A 20,756-nucleotide genomic window follows, 5' to 3' on the forward strand; every position below is an offset into this window, starting at 1 on the left:
AGCAGGTTTAAAAATAAACAAAAAATGCACCTCCTTGGAAAAAACTCCAGAAGAAGAGGGACTACAGTGGGTAGAGGGGTGGTCTCCCCCAAAGACAAGCTCACCAGGAGCCTGGGGCTAAGAGCTGATTGGGAAAAAGGGGTTCTGCAAAGGTCATTAAGGATCCAAGGTAAGATCATCCTGGATTAACCAGGTGGCTTTAAATCCAATGACACATGTCCCTATAAGAGACAGAAGAAGACCCAGACCCAGATGATGGAGGCAGAGAGTGGTGTGGCACTACCACAAGCCAAGGAATGGGAGGAGCCCCCAAAAGCTGGGGGTGGAAAGGAAGGCTGCCCCCTTGCACCTTGTGTTTGGAGGCCTCAGAGGAGGTGTGACCCTGTTGACACTGTGACAGAGTAAATGTCTCTCGTTTCAAGCTCCCGAGTCTGTGTTAACTTGTCAAGGCAGCCCCAGGAAACTAATACAGGGAGATTGTTTGACTAAAGATTAAATAAGCCTAAACTAATCTACAGACAAGGCCATTTTCCTAATTTTTCCCAGAAATGGATAAATCACAAATTAATACCAGTCATCCTTCTGCAGTCTCTTACCCTAAAATTAACATGCTTCCAGTGAAATAATATTACATTACATAGAGAATTTGTGGAACATTGTTTCAATAGCTAATAAAAATATGTTCCATTGAGGAGCAATTTTACCTATTGAATAAATTATATTCCTAACATTTTGCATACAGGCAAAGAACCGTGAAACCACACAAGGATGGAGACAGGAGATGCCCCAGCTGGTAGACCCCCAGCTAGGCCCCACTGCTCCCAAAGTAGACTCTGGCATACAACCTGCCTCTCTGAGGGTGAAACAAGGTCCAGTGGAGCTGAGAAGCCAGAGAAATACCAGCCACTGATGGAACCGAACACAGAGAGAGCGGTGTGACCACCACAGAGAAGAGGAGGAGGGCCTACAGAGCCTTCAGAGAGCTCAGAGGTGGCCATGCCTGGTGAAGACAGCAGGAGACAAACAGGCCAGAGGGCAGGAACAGAGGAAACTAAACCCATCTGCACCAAAGCCACCCTGCCATCATGAATGCTGTCTGGAGACAGTCCTCGTCCAAACCCATCAGCACTCCCCACACTCACCAGTCAGGGATACCTGGATCTCATGGCCCCCCAGAGAACATGACATATGGGACTAGGCAGGTCCTGGGTTGATCATGGGACTCATTTTGGAAAAAAATGAACTTATCTCTAGAGGACATTCAAGAGTAGCCCCAAGTGAACACAATAAAATGACAAAGACCTGAGTTTAAGTAACCATACACAAATAGAAGAACCAGCACCACCTCTGAGCATAAGTCTCCACATTCCATGGGCTGGCACCATCCCATCTGCCTTCTAGAAGCAGAGTTTCGGGAAAAATCTATCACCAAAGACTATTCGTAAATACAAATCACCTAAGCAGAGACTGTACTATCCTGCATTTAGTCATTAGTGCCTTACAGAGGAAGTAGATTGCAGCCTAGATGGCCATGGAGCACAGAGGAGGGTCAGCAGAACCTGAGAGAAGCCCCCCAGTCCAGACAGGGCCAGAAGAGGAGCTCCTCCCAAACCATGGGGCCATGAACTCACTGCCTGAGAAGGGACACAACTGGACAGCACATCTGTTTGTGTGTCTCAATAAATACATGAGCAACACATACATCTTATGTAATATAGTATTGATGATAGAGCTGTATTATTAGTACTGTATTGTGTCTTATGTATGAATATAATGTGTGATGTTAATATATTACACACTGCATACATTATATATGTAAGAAGTAATACATATTACATGTAAACATGTATTGCATGCATATTAATAAATTACCTATACTGCATATATTATTCTATCTCATAAATTATTTATATATATTTATAAGTGTGTGTGTGTGTACATATGTCTCCATCTCTATCTATGTGTCTCACTCCAGAATGCAGCCCTAATTGCTCTCAACACACACCCCTTCATCCATCTTCATAAAGTTCTATATGGGAGGCCCTATTCAACTACTATAGAGAGAGGTCCTGAGTGTGCCTGGCAGACATGGTGTCATGAGATTTACATCAGCCTGGATATGTGATGTGACTCCCTGCTCTGTACCCAGAAGTGGGAAAGAACCTCATAGCTTCAGTGCCATTTCTGAGTTGGAAGTTCCTAAATTCCCTTCAGTATTTGTCCAGACAAGTCAAGTAGTGATCTGGAAGGTCCTGCTCACTCTGCTCACTTTCCAGAAGGGTTTCTCCAACCCTTCATCACATTTGACTTTTCTTTCTTGCTCCAGTTCAGACAAGCCCTGGGGCATAAGATGAGACAGGGATGCCTCCTCACTGCCCCACTAGGACCTTATCTTCTCCATCCATTTCCTCTGAGGAGTGCACACACAGGATAAGTGGTGCCACAGTGGGGACAGTCGGGGCAATAGAGTGCTGTCTGCCTTCACCCCAGGAACACCTGACTGCCTTCCGCTTGCTCTGCTGGCCCTCCAGCCTGCATAACTATATCCTACGGCAATTATTGGACCTAAACCAATCTCCAGTGAAAGGAAGAACAAGACCAAAGACCACTGTGCCCACACAAACCACTTCATGGCTAGGTCAACACTCAAAGTGAAGAATTAAAAACACAAATTTCAAGAGAATGATTTCTTCCTCTCTGTCTCTACAGCAGAGCTCTAATAGTAGTTTTCCTTGCACGTAATTTTTCCTAGTAATTAAAAATGATGGCACTGTATGTAAATGGCCTAAAATCTCAGTGATAGAGAGGGTGTTTGTGTCTCTTGTTTATAAATGCCATCAGTTTCCTGGCACTGAAGGAACTCAATTTACTAAAACCAGCAGAAAGCGCTTATATGATAAACCTACTGTACCATTTTTCCTTAGAAACATTTGTAATCTACTCTATCAGAGATGGAGATTTCCTATTAAAAATATATCAACACCCTCATAAAGGCCATTTTCCCCCTTGCAATTTATTCTGAGTAATAACATCCAAGCCACAAATTTGTTGACAATCAATTTTTGTTTCTCCATGCAATTTGGCTGAAGAGTATCTGTTTCTTAGTAACAGAATGGCTCCAACACAACATAACATTCAATTACCAGGTGCAGTGACACTGCACACCCTGCAATGACTCCTGGCTTGTGGTGACATTATCTACAAAGCACCACTCGCGCTAAACCCTAGGTCTTGCAAGGGCTTGCTGTTCTACTTTAAATGGGTCAAACATGAGTAATGTAAGTATTGAGCCTCAACTACATCACGAAAAACGTCTCCTGGATAAAAATGTGTAAAAGAGTCACTTAGATGTTGGTGAGGGGCACCCTCTTGATCATGTTTTTCATCGCAGAAAATATTGGAAGGCAGGAAACCATTGAGTCTAGCAGCTTAAGTAAAGAAATCCAATGATAGGGATACTTGAGGCTGCCTCTCACTTCATTCTAGAAGGTTGCTGGGATGGACTGCTGTAATTACAGCTTTATCCCCCCACTTCCCCTTCCTCCCAGTTTCTTCCAGTAACAGGATTCCTTGTGGGGAAACTCTTTCCAATCAATGTATTTAAGACTCATGACTCAAGCTTGGTCCATCTAAGAAACACAAGCCCCTGACCACAGTGATTAATTACTTAAGGAACAGACCCACACTTAGGTCAGAGAAGTCAGTCCACCTCTCCGCACAGGGACTTTGTTGGAATCATCAGAAAGGAGACTCTCCTTGCATTGCTAGCTTCCTCACTGGGAAGACGTGAGCCCAGGTGTGCTGGCAGCCATCTCTGACAACACATAGAGAACCTACGTGAGGAGGAAGAAATTCAAAGTGGAGAGGCAGCATCCTAATGTGACTGCATGTGCCCCTCAAACCTAGGCACCCATAGATATAGGAAACAAAAGTTAATTTGAGTTCTGTTTCTGTCACTTATAGCTCAAAATAGCTTCACACAGATCCTGAGTTAAAAACTATAACGTGTACCTAGGCTAAAACAAAACTCCTGTTTCTGCTACCCACAACACTTCTGACACCAAATGTGTAGGTTTTACATACCAAGAAAAGCTGATACTAACTATCTGGCATTAGCACAGACCCCACAGATCAAGGGCTGAGTCCCACAAGACCACCTCCACTTTAGACATCAACTGAAAGTCTTGGCCTCTGGTATTTATCACCAACTGATCGGCTATAAATGAAGTGTTCCCATGACCCCCTTCTCAGGTTCAATAATTTGCTAGGAACAGCTGACAGAACTAAGGAGTGTTTTATTCACTATTTGGGAGTTTATTATAAAGGATACAACTCAGGAATAGCCAAATGATAGAGATGAACAGGGTGACAGATAAGGGGGAGGCAGGGAGAGAGATGTTCACAGCCTCTCTGGACAGACCACCCTCCGGGCACTTCGATGTGTTCACTAACCCAGAAGCTTTCTGAACCCTGTTGTCCAGTGGTTTTATGGGGGTTCCATTATGTAGGTATGGTTGATGAAATTATTAGACATTGGTAGTTAGTTTACTCTCCGGCCCCTCTTTGTTCCCTGGGGGTCAGGAGTGAGGCTGAAAATCTCACCCCTCTAATCACAGGGCTGACTTTTCTGGCAACCAGCCCCATCCTCCACAGTCACCTGATTAGCATAAAACCAAATATGGTTGAAAGGACTTTATGATGAATAACAAAAGATGCTCCTTTTAGTTCTACAGGGGTCTTAGGAGGTCTGTGCCAAGAACTAGGAGCAAAGACCAAGTATATACTTTTTTATTATATAATGTCACACTATTGCATAGGCAAATCTTGTATTTTTAAAGATGACACCTTTTGAAGCTTGGGTTGTCAGCTAAGCTTGAATGCATGTAGTAAGTAAATACAAAGATTTTACTTTTTTCATATTTTGTTTTTATTTTTATTTTTATCTTGTTTTATTGGTGTTCTAGGAATGTTAAGATACAAGAGGACAAGCATCAATTGGACATAAATTATCTCAAAAGGCATTTTTTATTTTTTTATTTTTTATTTTTTGTATATATTTTTTATTTGAGTTCGATATGCCAACACATAGCATAACACCCAATGCTCATCTCGTCAAGTGCCCCCCTCAGTGCCTGTCACCCAGTCACCCCAACTCCTCACCCACCTCCTCTTCCACCACCCCCTGTTCATTTCCCAGAGTTAGGAGTCTCTCATGTTCTGTCTCTCTCACTGATATTTCTTAAACCAAGTTCTAAGGAGGCAAGAGTTCCTAGTGATGGTGTTGGTGAATAGGATATGTGCTCTGTGTCTGGACATTCGAGTCACTGGCCACCCAATGGCCTTCTCTGTCACTGTTGTCCAGGGGCCTGAAATCTGTGGAGAATCAAGAAGGTGTTGGCTTATCATCAGGATCTGACCTGGTCACATAAAGAAAGATGGTCCCCATAGCAGAAGTTCCTGGTACATGAACCATGGCTCATGGTATCTGGAGGCTAGTTTCTCACAATCTCGCTATTAATAAGATAATTGCTACATTTCCCTCTCTGACATTTATTAATTTATTTGTGGCAACTCTCCTCTCTGACATTTATTAATTTATTTGTGGCAACTCTCCTTGAAATCTCATAACAAGCACAAAAACTCTTTCTTTTTTAAGAAAGTTAATTTGGGAAGTCTTGGGAGACAGGGGTTTCAGCAAAAAATAAACTAAGAGAAATCAAATGGAAAGGCGTATGTCAATTCAACAAATGTGTATTCAATGGCTCTTTCAAGAAAAACATTATGCTGTGGGAGGGTGCAAGGGAGGAAGACACCCAGAGAAGTGAGCCACAACCCTGTCCCCACTGAGTGTACAGTTCAGATGGGACATAAAGGAAGGGGATCAAGCAAGGAAGAGAAGACAAACACGCATCTAAACAGCAAAATATGCCATAAGAAAAAGAAAAGATGGCTAAAACATGGGTAAGGTAATATTTAATTAAGGGGAAGATAGGGATTTTTCAGATGCATTTAAGTATGCATTTCCCAAAGTTCATCCTATGAAACTTTAACCCGATGAGATGCACTTGAAGAAAAGTGCAAAATATTTTTTGGGAATGATGATTTCCATTCTACCACTGTTATCCCATGTTATAAATTCATATATATTCTACTTTATTAAAGGCTCTGACAGTCCTACTGTAAAGAAACCTATTTAACTTTAACACAATATTTCCCAAAGTTATCTGACTACAGGTACTAAGGGAGTTTTCCATGGAAAATACTGTATAACATGCTAAGGTGTATCACCTAGGGAAAGATTTGTGATTTCATTGTGCAAATCCAGACATTCCAAAAGATTGGATTTCTTTGAAATCCTGCAGATTGTTGCCTCAGTTGTTGGCTTCAAACTACTCAGTAAATCTGCTTTGTTCCACCAGAAAATAAATGAATGAATGATTGAAAGGATGAATGAACAAATAAGTATCAGGAACTTTCCAAAGAGGGATCCCTGAGTGGTGCAGCGGTTTGGCGCCTGCCTGCCCTTTGGCCCAGGGCGCGATCCTGGAGACCCGGGATCAAATCCCACGTCAGGCTCCCGGTGCATGGAGCCTGCTTCTCCCTCTGCCTGTGTCTCTGCCTCTCTCTCTCTCTCTGTGTGTGTGACTATAATAAATAAAGAAAAATTACAAAAAAAAAAAAGGAACTTTCCAAAGAGATGGTACATATTCTACTAAAATTTCAGATGAGTTTAAAATTTGACAGGTGCCATAAATAGCAAAGAATGGGTATCTTCAAGTTTTTGCTTAAAAAAATCCTTTTTGCTTAAAAAAGGATTATACACACATATGTATATATATATATTTCACATGCATACATTTGCATATTTCATCTGTCATGTGTAGTAGATATGCATATACATACCTATATACATGCATTTATGTATATACCCCCTTTAAGTGCTCACTGTGATCAATAGATAAGCAGTTTCAAATTCATGTGGTTTTTAAAAAATTATCAAGATATGTCTTAACCCACTGTTCTTACTGCAAATGGCCAAGCCCTCATTTCAAAGAGGAGAAAGGTAAGTGGAAAGGGAGAGAGGGAAGCATCAGATGAAAGATTGGGGGTCACCAGGAACCTGGCCTGGGTCGGTTTTGAGAACCAAAGGAAGGCCAAACATTGACATGATCCAGAAGCATATGAGTGTTTATCACTGGACAATTGTTGTACATCTGTATGATGATGCTGTCCTCATCTCTGAGCCATCTCTGATTCCACAACCCTGCTTGGAATCCCCCTGAGTATTGGAACTCATTCAGGTTCTCTCAAAAGTACTGCTTCAATGAAGACCCCTTGCTCAGCATATCACCCAGAGAGGGGGTTACTCAGAATAGCCAAGCACAGATGCTGGCCCTCCTACGATCTCCAGACAATAAAGTGATACTTTGGATCCTGGGATGGAGTGAGGGTCCTAATGCTTGCTCCTTCTTACCTGTAGATTAAAAGCAGAGGGGGAAATGGCCACAATGGGGATCAAGGAATCAGCTCCTCACATAAAACAGGATTGAAGAACAATTTGAGCTAAAGCTCCAGTGAGGCTTCTCTCTCCCATGCTAGACCCTGAGACTTACTCAAGGAGGTGCAGGACCACAGGCCTACCCCAGATGCTCATCATTGCACAGAGACAGTATGAGAATGAGAGAGAAGGCAATTCCTCCTAGGCAAACTCTGAGCAGTAGGAAACAGGAAGCAGGAGAGCTGGTACCAGCCACTGCACCAGAGCCAGAGAACTTTTCAGATACAAGCAGAGCCCTTGAACTCTGCCCTCCCCAAATGGCAGACATTGACAATAGCTATCCAGTTCCCATCCTAGGTGATGCCTCCTACCTAGGAGCCCATCAGCTGGGAAAGAGGATCCAGACTACTTCCTCAACACACACACCCTTTGAGAGGATCTCTCTGGAAACCCAAACAAGGGAAGAAGGTTCTTATCATCAACATACATACATATATCAGCAACACAAGTGCATTAAACCTGTACCCCACAGAATTTTATATTCAAAAGAACATACCTCTACCTAATTGGCAAGAAAATGATTCAATATCTTTCATGTAGAGATGATCATCTCCAGATGTTTGGATTGGATCACTTCTCAAGAATTGTTTCCCTGAGCCTTGCACTGAATTTCAGCTACGGTAAGTTATTAGGAGATGGGTTTTTACTGTAACACCCATAGGGCAGGGTCTCAGCTCTGTAAAACACACAACATTTGCATACTACATTTAGCAGAGTGCTATTATAAGATCAAGAAATTTTGTGGAGTCTCTATATTATGCAATCCAATGTCTGACTTATCTTACATTTTGTCCCTTTTCAAGTTAGCAGGTGTTCTTTGCTTTTTGGATGGCTTCAGGTCATGTGTTTGAGATCCACTTTTCTCACTTAAAATAATTAAGCTTCATTTCTGGGTTTCACAGGATTCAAACAGAGCATCTGAAACAGATAGGAGTTAGCTTTCTCTGAACAATTTTACAGGAAGACTTAATGAGTAACAATCAACTGGAACTAATACTTGATCGATCAATTGAGGTGATAAACAGTAATAAAGCAGGAGCACAGCCCAGAAGCCCATGCCAGGAACCTAAAACTATTGACAAAACAGATAGGAAATGTAAAACACTTTGAATCAATACCAGATTTGGCAGTTGAATAAGCGTTTGACTAATGCATCTTATCAGTTGTAAATCAGCTTTGAACTGCTATAAGATGTCATAAGACCATCTGAGGCAAAACTTAGGGGGGAAAAGCCTAAATCCTCCCTTAAAAAAAATCATCATATTTTATGGCATTTGTATTAGAATTATTTCTAGAATAATGCAATTTCACAGCTATAATTCAAACTAGGTCTTAGTCTATTGGTTTAACTGCAGCATAGCTAAAATTTAGAAGTTTTTATAGTGTTCAATCCCATAATGGTGTTAGAAAACTTAGAGAAAATTCAATTATAGTACAGGAGACTTTTGTTCCTTGTTTCTCCTTTCACAATGGACTTCTTTTAGAGACCAACTAAATAAGTAGCAGTTTCCAAATTTCCAACCCAACATACATAAAAATGGAGTGGTTTACTAATCCAGAAGCACTGTCAAAGGATGCAGAGATTATTAAATGCAGCATAGGAATATCACAAAAAAATTAATTCTCTAAAGACTAACTCTTGCTCAGGTAAAATATATCTTGATCCTGGCATAGTTTTAAATATATCACATGATTAAATAATTATACACATTCCTATAAATACACATGGCATCAGAAAGAAAGCACCGGGTCATGCCAATGGCTAGAGGTCTCACCTTTTATCTTGAAGGAACAATTAGAAGGAAGAAGCACTGGGCCCCCAGGATGATCTGAACAACAAAGATGGCTATGCATCTGGCAGCTATGTCAAGGGGCACCTACAGCCCCCCAAATGGGCAACTGGCTGCTGGTGTTTTGGTTTCTTGGAACAAATAAGAGGAATTACAGGAATAGCTAAGGTTCAGTTTTAGAGATGATCTAATCAAAATGTCTCAGTTTGCTCCAAGAAAATGAGATCCAAAGAAATTAAATGGCTTGCCCAAGATCAGAGAGCTAATTCTAGGTGAGCTCCCTAGAGTTCAGCCTCCCAATTCCCAGGCCCTGATGGCTTATCCTACACCAGGGCCAAGCATGGCCTTCTCTCCTGGGATGGGCATCCCCTTATCACAACCTTCTCTCCTCCAGGCTGTGGATGTTGTTGGCTGGCTGCTTTGGCAGGAATCACAATAGCACCTGGCCATCATATCTGAAGGGGGACAACGGGATCTCAGGATGATTTGGTCAGTTCTGGAATAGGTCTTTGTAGGATTCCACTGAGAAGTAGGTTCCAGTGTGTCACATTTATTAATGTTGGTCTTGAAGTTTCTGCATACAGTCTTTATTAATATACATACATTATGCATCATGACTCGTTTTTGAGCTGATGTGCCAAGAACCAAGGGCTGCAACAGCACAGAGGACGGCTTCAGTCACTGTGAGCCAACCAGGCAATGACCTGCAGCCTTCAACTATGGTCTCATCATTCCTACTGTGAGTCTGTATAAAATAGATTATTTAGAAATCAAATATTTAAGAAAGGACATACATAGCAAATAGGAAATATGCAATAGATTTGTTTAGCCCATTCACAAATCCAAGTTTCCTTCTTGGAGTTGGCCTGGGACGGGGGCAGGGGGGCAGGGGGGCACATTTATGCAAATTAGCATTGTGCTAAGAAACTTGATTTATTTCAAAACCACGAAGATTCCATTGTTCTTGGTGAACTTTAGAAATTTTCTTTAAGGGAATAATTTGGTTGCTATTGTACTGAATGATGTTTTATCTTCTCTGTGTGTGTGTGTGCATGTGTGTGCATGCACACACATGCACACATGTTGATTTAGGCTTACAGCCTCTCATCCTCACTAGTGATTTTTATTAGTTTAGTTTCATAAATACTCAAGGACATTTGTAAGTCAAATCTATTTTTTGTTCTTAAGAATGCTCCATGTCTTAGAAATTAAATAATATATTTTAATTTTTTATATTTTCTTGTGTTACGCTCTGTTTCCTGCAAGTGTAGCTACCACCTGTCACCATACAACACTATGACAATAGCACTGACTATACTTCCTCAATTGTACCTTTCATCCTGTGACTCATTCATTCCATAACTAGAAGCCTGGATCTCTCACTCTCCTTCACTAATTTTGTCCACCCTCCCATTATTAAAATACTGTATTTTTAAATGATTTTTAACCATACACAGATATTGTATTAACCACTTAAAAGGGGAAAGTAATTATAACAAGTTTGTTTGCATTCCATTAGAATCAGATATGTGAAATGAACTATATCCCAGCAACTGTTCCTAGCAGAGTGCCCTGGGATGGATCAGTAGAGAAGAGCTACTACCTGTGGTACCATCAGATTTCCACTGGCCTTCACATAATCCCAAAATAGTGTCATTTTCCTTTCAAATTCTGAGAACTGACTGGTGGATCAGGCATGATTATGGCTGTCACCAGAAGCAGCTTCAGCTGACATTCCTGCTGCACTCACTCATGGCTGGAGCCTGGGCCATGCTTCCTTTAATTCCAGATGGCATTCTTTCTCCTTGGTCTTGAAATTTTGTCCACGATGGGTCAGTTTCTCAGATACAAGAATCTAATAAAGATAAATAAGCTTTTCAGTTCTTGGTTCTGCATATTAGACTCACCTTTTTTACATCCTTGGTTAGCACTGATTCCTACTTACTGGGGTCAGAGAACTGAGTAACTAACTTTATCAAATTGCTGGTGCTATGGAAATCTGACAATAGTGGGAATCTGATGACTAGCCCATCAGGCAAGTCATCCTAGAAGAATATAATTTCGTAAAGATGATATTAGGCATCAGACTTTGTTTTCTGTTTTTTACTCCTAATCAAATGAATGAATGATCCATGCTCTTTATTGAAGTCAACCAACAGACTAACATGAAAGAAATGAAAACACCCAAAGCTGCTTCATGGTGAAGGCCATCCTTGCTTCTCACAAGCTTCTGTCTACCCCTTAATCACAACTTCCAGCTCTCACTTAATGATCTCGCTCCTACTGGTTGGGTTGATATTCTCTGGAGGCCCCACTAACTCCTACTTCTGCACTTGTCCTAGAGCACCTGGGGAGCACACCAGTGCAATAGGCCATGGGCATCCTGGTGGACCCATGGTCTACACCACGGGCCCTCATTTGAATGCACTCCTCTGATCTCCTTCAGGGGACTTCAGTGAAATTCAGAAGAGATCACCACAATCTGCAGATGAATGGAAAGCTTCCTAGAGAAATCTGAATGTGAACTGGGTCTTGAAACGTGGTTAACTAAAATGACCTCCCTTAATGTCAATAGTGCTTCTGTTTTTCATCACCTTTCCCCTACGAGGAGCCTTTTTAGGTTTTTCCTAATCACCCCTCTCCAAGACATTTTAGCATCTGTGTATCTCGTTACACACTATGACCCTTTAAAGGTAATATCTAGGGATCCCTGGGTGGCGCAGCGGTTTGGTGCCTGCCTTTGGCCCAGGGCGCAATCCTGGAGACCCGGGATCGAATCCCACGTCGGGCTCCCAGTGCATGGAGCCTGCTTCTCCCTCTGCCTGTGTCTCTGCCTCTCTCTCTCTCTCTATCATAAATAAATAAAAATTAAAAAAAAAATAAAGGTAATATCTAAAAGTTTTTTCATTCCCCATCCTGAGAATCAATTTTTGCCTCCTTTGGGGAAAAATCATCGTAGGGAATGCACATCACGTGTGTTTCTCTTGTATAAATGAAATTCTTCTGCTATCTTATCCTTTGTTGGTAGACAAATTCTCCTTCCAGAATGATATTTTTCAGTGTGGGTTGCTTAAGAGAATGTTTGAATCCTCTTAGGGGAAAAAATGGAAGCCTCCCAATAAATGAGTCCTGAGATGGTAGAAGAGGTGACACTTCATCTCTGCCATGCTTTGGGGTTTTTTTTTTTAACATTTTTATTTATTATTTGACAGAGAAGGAAAGAGAGAGAATAAGTAGGTGGCATGCCAGGCAGAGGGAGGGGAAAAGCAGACTCCCTGATGAGCAGAGCCCCCCATCCCCGACGCAGGGCTCTATTCCAGGGCCCTGGGATCATGACCTGAGTGGAGGGCAGACGCTTAACTGACTGAGCCTTCCAGGTGCCCCCATGCTTTGCTTTTTATATCTAGACATCAAGGAGTCCAGATGTCTTAGAAGGTTGGGAGGATGCCCCTGAATCATGAGGAGAATTTGGGCAGTGGGAAGAATGACCTTCCTAGAGCAGACATTACCTAGAGATTGAGAACATTGTTTGGTGAGCTAGATTATTACTTCATGTCACTCTCTGTTTATCCACATTTGCTATGTCTGAATTCATGAGTCAGTAAGAGTAGGAAAGTGAGCTGAGAAAGTAAGATGGGAGAGTGGGCCTGTAATGACACATTCAATGGGACCAGTGAGGACTATTCACTCCTTTCCCTGAAGCAGTATAGACAGCTTCATAAAGGAGATGGAAACTAAACACCACTTATGTCTCAATTTTGCATAGAACTAGCAAGTGCTTATATCCTTGGCCTTAACTGACCCAAACTAGCTTGCCTCCTTCCTTCTTTACTTCTCCCCTCAACAAATATTTGAGTGTCAAGGATTTGTGAATACTATAAAAAAGCAAACATCAAGACTGATCCACTTTTTCCCCCAGAGAGCCTGCAGCCCACTGAAAAAATGCGGATGATGTGATTAGTAGAATTGGTGAGTAGAATTAAGTATAAGTTTCCCCAGAACATTTGCTCCAGCCTCACACATTGTGACCCACTGAGAGACATTCATAGTCTGTTGTTCTTTGAGGATGAACTCCCCCTTTGGGGAACTTAATCTCATTTGTACTTCCAAATTCATTGTTTTGAGGAGCAGAATCAAGTGGCTTAAAGTCAAGCTGCTACCTAAATTAAGGCCTCTCCCCTCATTTAACTCTCCCCACAAAATTAGTGATTACAATCAAAGAAACAATTACCTTTTATAAGATTTGCTTTTAATTAACCTGTTTGTTCCTCCCTGGAAATGCTGCTACTAAAAGCGCGTCTAATGAGTCCTGCTGCTCTGGTACCAGAATAGACAGGCAATGAACAGATGGCCTGATGGTTCCTTCATCCTGGACACCTTCAATCTCAAGAAAGTTAAGTCTACTCACGGAATCCTGGGAAGTGGGGCTTGCTCCAGACAGCTTTTGAGGACACAGGGTTGTCCAGAGAACAGGCAGTGGAGGCTAGTCCTGAAAGATGGAAGAGGCTCAGTGAGAAAAGCTGAAACTTTTTTCCTGACTAGTTCTTAAAAGTATTATGTCAGCTTCATAAGCTATTGTCATGACATTCTCCCAATCTGCTGACCTTTTCACATCATTAGAACAAACCTGAGTCAATAGATCCCCTTGAGCCAGCCTCCACAGCCGACCTCAGCCACACAGCCACCGGGCAGGAGTCTGCTAAATCTACTTTTTCTGTTTAGAAGTTACAGAGGCCGACACAGTGGCTAGCCTGCTGAATGATTCTTCAAGAAACCCAATGCTGAAAGGCCATTTCTTTTTTTTTTAATAATAAATTTATTTTTTATTGGTGTTCAATTTGCCAACATACAGAATAACACCCAGTGCTCATCCCGTCAAGTGCCCACCACCCAATCACCCCCACCCCCCGCCCTCCTCCCCTTCCACCACCCCTAGTTCATTTCCCAGAGTTAGGAGTCTTCCATGTTCTGTCTCCCTTTCTGATATTTCCTACCCATTTCTTCTCCCTTCCCCTCTATTCCCTTTCACTATTATATTCCCCAAATGAATGAGACCATATAATGAAAGTCCATTTCTTGTCCTATAGAAGCTTGCCTACTGAACGCTCCTGCACTGTCAAGACCTCTCTCCAGCAGACCTGAGCTGTGACAGATTGTCCTAAAGCCCATACTCCATAGCCTCCTCCAAATGACTATCACCAAGTCACAGTCCTCTTTCGTAGGATCTTTCGACACCCTTGCCTTCTCAATAGAAGGGCAGAAGTGCTTAGAGCCAGAAGACGTAGGCATACAAGCATGTTTCAGTGGTATGGTTCCCAGATTTGAGATAGCTCAGCTTCCATTTTCTAGGCAACTCTGTCAGGAAGATTAACCATTAACTTTATCCTTTATTCTTAGTTGATCTCAAACTGTTAATCAAACTGGCCACTAATGCTGGAGATCAAATTGGTCTCCAGCCTTGAAGAGAAAATTCCTTTGGAACATTCTGAATTCTTGAGTCCTCCCAGGGCAGCTGCCAGGTTTCAGAAGAAATTGACTTAGAGACTGCTCCCTCCCAGTCTTCAAAGTCCTTCTGGTAACTGGCCCTTCTGGCAACTGGCCACTTGATAGTTTTCTCCCCTACAGTTATAAGTAAGTCACTCCCACAGCACGAAAAAAAGAATCAACTAATTAAAAGTGTATCTCTCATTTGTCCTTTAGGAAAGTTCCAGAATTCCATCAGACCCCTAAATTCCAATAGTTCAAATTTTTTAAAAGTGTATTACCACTTAAATGAATCACTTCACAAAAACATGATACAGCCTACTTTTCTTTGATAAATTTCTCCATCATCTTGTATTTTTCAAAGATGAGAAAAGAGCCTCCATTAAATCCCATTTTATTTAATTTGAGCTCAAGCTTAAATGTGGTGGTTTCCTTAGAAATTACTGCAACCTGAAACTTTTATGGCCAGCTTCTAGTTACAAACTCAAGGTTATCTATGAACGTAAGTTTTAAAATAATATTGAAATAGAACTTTAAAACTGAGATTCTAGTGTTTTTATAATAAGAACTTTTTAGTAAAGAAATGAAAAAGATAAGGAAATAAAGTTTTGCATATGACACTGAGTATGCTGCTTCATAAAAGCCATCCCTCTGAAATGGGTTTTATACGTAACTGAACGTGCTGATGTCTCTTGAAATTTGCTGAGAATAAATTTGAAATTGCATTTCCATGGAAGTAATTGCCTATCTTCTAGAGCAATGGTTCCTAACTTTTTCAATGATCTTTTTTGAATACCAAGAAATTTTAGCAAGAACTCCCACATGATTGGAAATATGCAGAATACGTGTGGAGAGAGGCTCACAGGTCTTTGCATTAATTCCACAGTCCCTCAAGAGTCTAGGTCCCACCAGCTGGTTTCCACTGATCCTGTACTGTGATAGCCATAAAATTATCCAGAAATGACTGGCCCTATGCAGACATTCTAGAACAAGCTCGCAGCTCACATTAAAATTTCAGAGTTCACTGTGCCTATACCAGACTTGCCTATACCAGAAAACAAATGTCCTCCATTTTATCTTTTAGTCTCAATATGTAGTCTACTATTGATGTGTTACACCCTGTAAATTTACCTTTCTAGTACTCTCTAATCAAATCTAAAAACCATTTACCTTCTTCTCAAGCATAGGCTTGAATGGTGAGAACGCAGAGAATTCAAGAAGGACCTTTCTATATGCAAATAATAAATGTGATAACTTATCATCCTCTCCATGGAGATGATTATCCACATAAATCTTAACGGTGCCACTGAGAGCTGCATTAAATCATCCCACTGGTCCGTTGCATTGTGGGTGATAAGCTGGCATTTTTATATATTTAACCCTACTGCACTTTGGCAGGAAATCACACCCTGTTTGTATGCAGGAATCTCTGCAAGAAACCTAGGCCAAAAACTGACCACGCCCAGCCTCACCTAGCTTTGGAGCACAGGAACACAGTCATTCTGTTTCCCAATCCTTTATGCCCCAAACGTTGCTTCTACAATGAACATGTTGCTCTTTTGAGAGAGATTTTCTAACCTTCACACTCTCTGGAAGATTTTCCCCTGACAAATGGGAATATTGCGGGTTCTTGCTTAGAAATTGTTCTTCCTCAGCCTCTAGCATGCCTCACAACCTATGTATCATCCTGCATCAACCTTTGGGTCACAGAATCATAGACATTATCTGAGTGGCATGAATTCAGAGGATCCACAAACTTGGATGGGGAGAAAGGTACATCTTTATTTGCACTAAGTTCTAACTAGAATTTAGCATTTCCTTCAAATGTGAAAGCAGGCAACAAACCACAGTCATCCCAGAGACTTTATCACCAAGAGAAATCACAGATATTTTCATTCACATTAAGGTTGCACAGATATCTCAAAATATTTACTGTCATCACTATTTTAAAGTTCAGGCAGCTGTTAGACCTGCCATGAGAGCTAGAGCTTGCATTTACAATGGTAACAAAGAAGCCTATATATATCACTAAATCACCAATTTGATACATATATTTGCTAATTATATTTTAACAAAATTGGTTGCTTTTACTGTGTATTTTATTTTTTGTAGTTAAAAACATTATTTGGAGAAAGGGTCCCTGGGCCTCATTAGATGGCCCAGGGCATAAAGGAGGGTGAGAATTCTTGCCTTGAATTGTCACTGCTGCTACTGCATCCTTGAAGACCCCTGTGCTTGGCTCCATTGCTCTCAAAACCCCACCATAGGGCTCTCCCTAAAACCTACGAGCCCCCTGCTTGCATATATGGGGTTAGTACTGTTTGACCTCCACAAGCAAGACACATTCTGGGCAGAAGCTCTGCCCAGCAAGGCCCATCCCAAGAGTCACCCTTTAGGGATTCTTTCCCAGCATCTTACTCTTAGGGGACATGGCGTGGACATCAGACAGCACACAAAACCATGCCTTTACCCCTTCATTCATTCTGATCAATCGTTAAGAGGTCCTTAGAGAACATTTCATCTGCCTCTTAATTCCACAGTCAAGACAATGGAATCCCTGTTGGCAAAACAACCTGCCTCAAAATCCCACAGCAAGTAAATTGCCCTGACTCCCAGGAAAGTTCTCTTCTGTACACTGTACATGGACAGATAACAACTAGAATTTACATTGTGCTTATTCCATATCAGGCACTGTTTTAAGTGCTTTACATATATTAATTCCTTTAGCAGTCATAATGAATCAATTAGGTAAGTTCTGGAAATATCCTCACTTTACAGATGGGGAAACTGAAGCCCAGAGTGGTGAAGGGACTAACTAGGTGACACAATTAGTAAATGATGGAGCCAAGATCAAATCAGGCTCTTAGCCTGAAACTATCTGCCTCTCTAGTCAACCTCTACCAGGTAGTCTGAAATTGAAAGAAAACACATATATCAATGCTCAATATGTCTGATGCATAAGTTCTGACAATAATAGTTATAATCACTTGTAGCAAGGTAGATACAAAGTACTATGGACAAAGATGAAGTAGATGGTAAAGGCCAGACTTTCAGAAGTGAGGAAATGAAAAGAAAACTGTAGCCCAAGTAGAAAGGAAGTCGAGCAAACCAACCCACATTTGCAATGACCTACTGGACATCCCCAAACTCATAAGGTTGAAAACTCTACTTATTGCCTCTTGTCCCCAAATTCATCCCTGCTCCTGTATTCCTTTATTCAGTGAAAGTTGGTACATCCAACTTCTTTCACCTTCTTTCTTGCTCCATGCCTCCCATCTCACTCACAAACCCTGACAACCTGCCCCAGAAATATCTCCTACAATTCAAAATATGGCTCAAATACTAAATTTAATTCCTCCTCAAAATTAGCACCAGCTGACCAAAGAAAATTTGTATCAATGCTGGAAAATTGGAAAGGTTGAAAATAACATTCAAATGAGATTCAAGGACTTTCCAAGCAATATAGGGAAGTGAGGCCAGCCACAGAATAGGCTACTCTGGGCCCCCACTACTGTAAAAAGCAGGGAAACCCACTTGGGAACAACTGGGAATAAAGGCAGGGAGCCACCAGCAAGTCCTAGCTTGGAGAGCATGAGGGATGGGTTTTTGTTTTGCCTACCTCCCTTCCTTCTTTGAGGAAACTGTACCTCTCCCTTTGGAGCCCCCATATATGGGACCTGTCCTATTCTAAACACAGAGGAAAGTGTGTGACCAAGCTAAGCCACACGGACTTCCTCCTGGGAATTCAACCTTGAGGTATACATGCAGGAGAGAAAGGAGTTAGCACTGAATCATCAGATTGAAAGCCACCCCCTGGAAAGGTGGTCCAGAAGCTCTTGTTTCTAAGATCCCTAGAACTGCACCATATCCCATCCTCCTGAGGCCCAGTGGCTCCATCCTCCTATGCTTTGTAACATAGATGTACACTATATACATCCTTCTACATGGATCAATATTTCCTAATCAGTATTAAAGAAGAAAAGAGCAAAAACAAAAGAGAATTCCTAAAAGAGTTTTGCTCTCTAGGCAGTGGGGCAGAGCTCATTTCACTCAAGTGAAAGGAAAAACTCATGTGCTCATCCTAAAGACAGTGGAAACCATGACAATGACTTAGAGCTAGGAGGGAAGTTAGTGCAATCTCAGGGAGGCTGAAGGCTTTGCTTAACTCACAGTTGATTCAATAATTGGTGAGAATTCATTTGAACCCTTAGGACATGGGCTGTAAGACCATCCCAGTTGAAGGGTGTGACTAGGAGACCCTATAGTCCACCTACAGACTATAGAAAGGCTCCACATGTCCATCTGAAGCACAGAAAGGTCTGGGTATCCAGGGTGTGGGTCCCACACAAAATTCTCTTAAAGAGAAGCAATCTTTCTTCTTAGGATGAGAACCTCAATATACTCAGAACAGTCTATTACTCACCTCAGGCCACCATAACAAAATACCACAGATTTGGGGGCTTAATCAGCAGAAATGTATTTCTCACAGTTATGGAGGCTGGAAGGCCAAGATCAGGACTCCACCATGGTCAGATTCTGATGGAAGCACTCCTTCTGGCTTGCAGAGCACCCTGCCTTCTCACTGTGTCCACACATGGTGGGAAGGGAAAGAGAAAGAGGGTAGGAGGGAGAGAAAGAGAGAGGAAACTAATCATATCATGAGAAATCTACCTTCATGACCTCATCTAAACTTAATTATCTCCCAAAGGCGCCCCCCCCTTCCTAATATGATTCCCTTCGTGGTGAGGGCTTCAACATATGAATTTAGGTCAGAGGGAATGCAACACAATTCAGCCCATAGCAAATGGTAAAACTACTTTTTCACTGGGTATCATTTAACCCTTGGAAGATCTTAAGGTGTGTATAATCCATCTTAAACACCCTCACATACACAATGCAATGCTATGATATGTTGGTTTAAGTTACAACCTGAGCATACTCAGTGGCCTCCTGGCAAACCCCAACCCACGGTGCGTGTTCTCACCAGCAAACCAGGACAGCTGCAGCAAGAGCTTCAGCCTCCCAAATCTCCATCCACATGTGAAGATTCTGTAATTCATACAGAGAGGGTCAGAAGGGAGCTTTTGTTGGTAAAATTAGGGGTATTCAAGGTATATAATTGAGTAAAATGTCAGTGACAACTTCCACACTTCATGAACAGGATAGACAAAGAACTCCATAAATGACACCATTGACATTTGATGCTGTTAAGACTCCCATGTCCAGCCATTGCATTTGGAGAAGTCTGGCCTTCAGGTAACGTATCTTTCTCAGTGAACCTTCTCTGGTCAGATCACCCATGATACAGGAACTGTGGCTTCACAGAGCTCACAGACTTGATAATAGGAGTCTGTTTTGATAAATGCTCATGAGGAGGGTTTGGCTTCAGACCCTCTTCCCTGTGACCTGGTCAAGCCAATCACCTGTGGGCAAAAACCAGTTCTCAGCAGGTTAGAATATCAATGCTCATATGCTACATTAGGGAAAAAACCTATGTATGTCTAGTATGTAGAGTGTTTTGGAATAATTTGGTCTATCAAAACAAGTGAATTCACTGTGTGATTCCATTAAAATGTGCAGTTTATTTTAGACTTGAGATTTTAAGCAAAGAGAGTTTGGCTAGGTTTGTAAATAACATTGGGATGCTTAGGAGAACTTGAGATTTACTATATCCATAAGTTTATCACATCAACAACATAGGAGAAATCAAATATGTTATATTTATAAATGCAGTAAAAATGTTTAAAGGAATTTAATTAACCAAGTTGTAAAGGGGGCTGATTATTTAAGGTAGTTTTGTCTGTTCAACTGGAACACGAATAAAAGCACTCTTGAATAGGATTGTTAAAATTCAATGGATTTATAAAAAGAACAATCAGATTTATAAGTGGGATTCAGAAGCTTAAGGAAAACAAGACTTTTAC

At 41.5% G+C, this 20,756-nt stretch overlaps 1 long non-coding RNA gene across 2 annotated transcripts in view; it reads right to left on the bottom strand.

Moving 5' to 3' along the window:
• LOC140598249 (uncharacterized) overlaps positions 1 to 19,881 on the bottom strand; it is a 55,933-nt gene extending 36,052 nt beyond the window's left edge. The window contains exons 1-6 of one of the 2 annotated variants that reach the window (XR_012000483.1): positions 19,817 to 19,881; positions 19,256 to 19,414; positions 13,757 to 13,837; positions 11,099 to 11,203; positions 8,344 to 8,476; positions 8,055 to 8,234 (exon numbers count right to left, since the gene is read on the bottom strand). This is a non-coding gene — a long non-coding RNA (uncharacterized lncRNA). Of the gene's footprint in view, positions 1 to 5,006; positions 8,235 to 8,343; positions 8,477 to 11,098; positions 11,204 to 13,756; positions 13,838 to 19,255; positions 19,415 to 19,816 lie in introns of those variants that run through there. The other variant, XR_012000482.1, reaches the window with a different exon arrangement.
• Between the last annotated feature and the right edge of the window lie 875 nt (positions 19,882 to 20,756).

This window comes from Vulpes vulpes, chromosome 3 (genome assembly GCF_048418805.1).
Source record: "Vulpes vulpes isolate BD-2025 chromosome 3, VulVul3, whole genome shotgun sequence".
In the NCBI taxonomy this organism is placed as follows: domain Eukaryota; kingdom Metazoa; phylum Chordata; class Mammalia; order Carnivora; family Canidae; genus Vulpes; species Vulpes vulpes.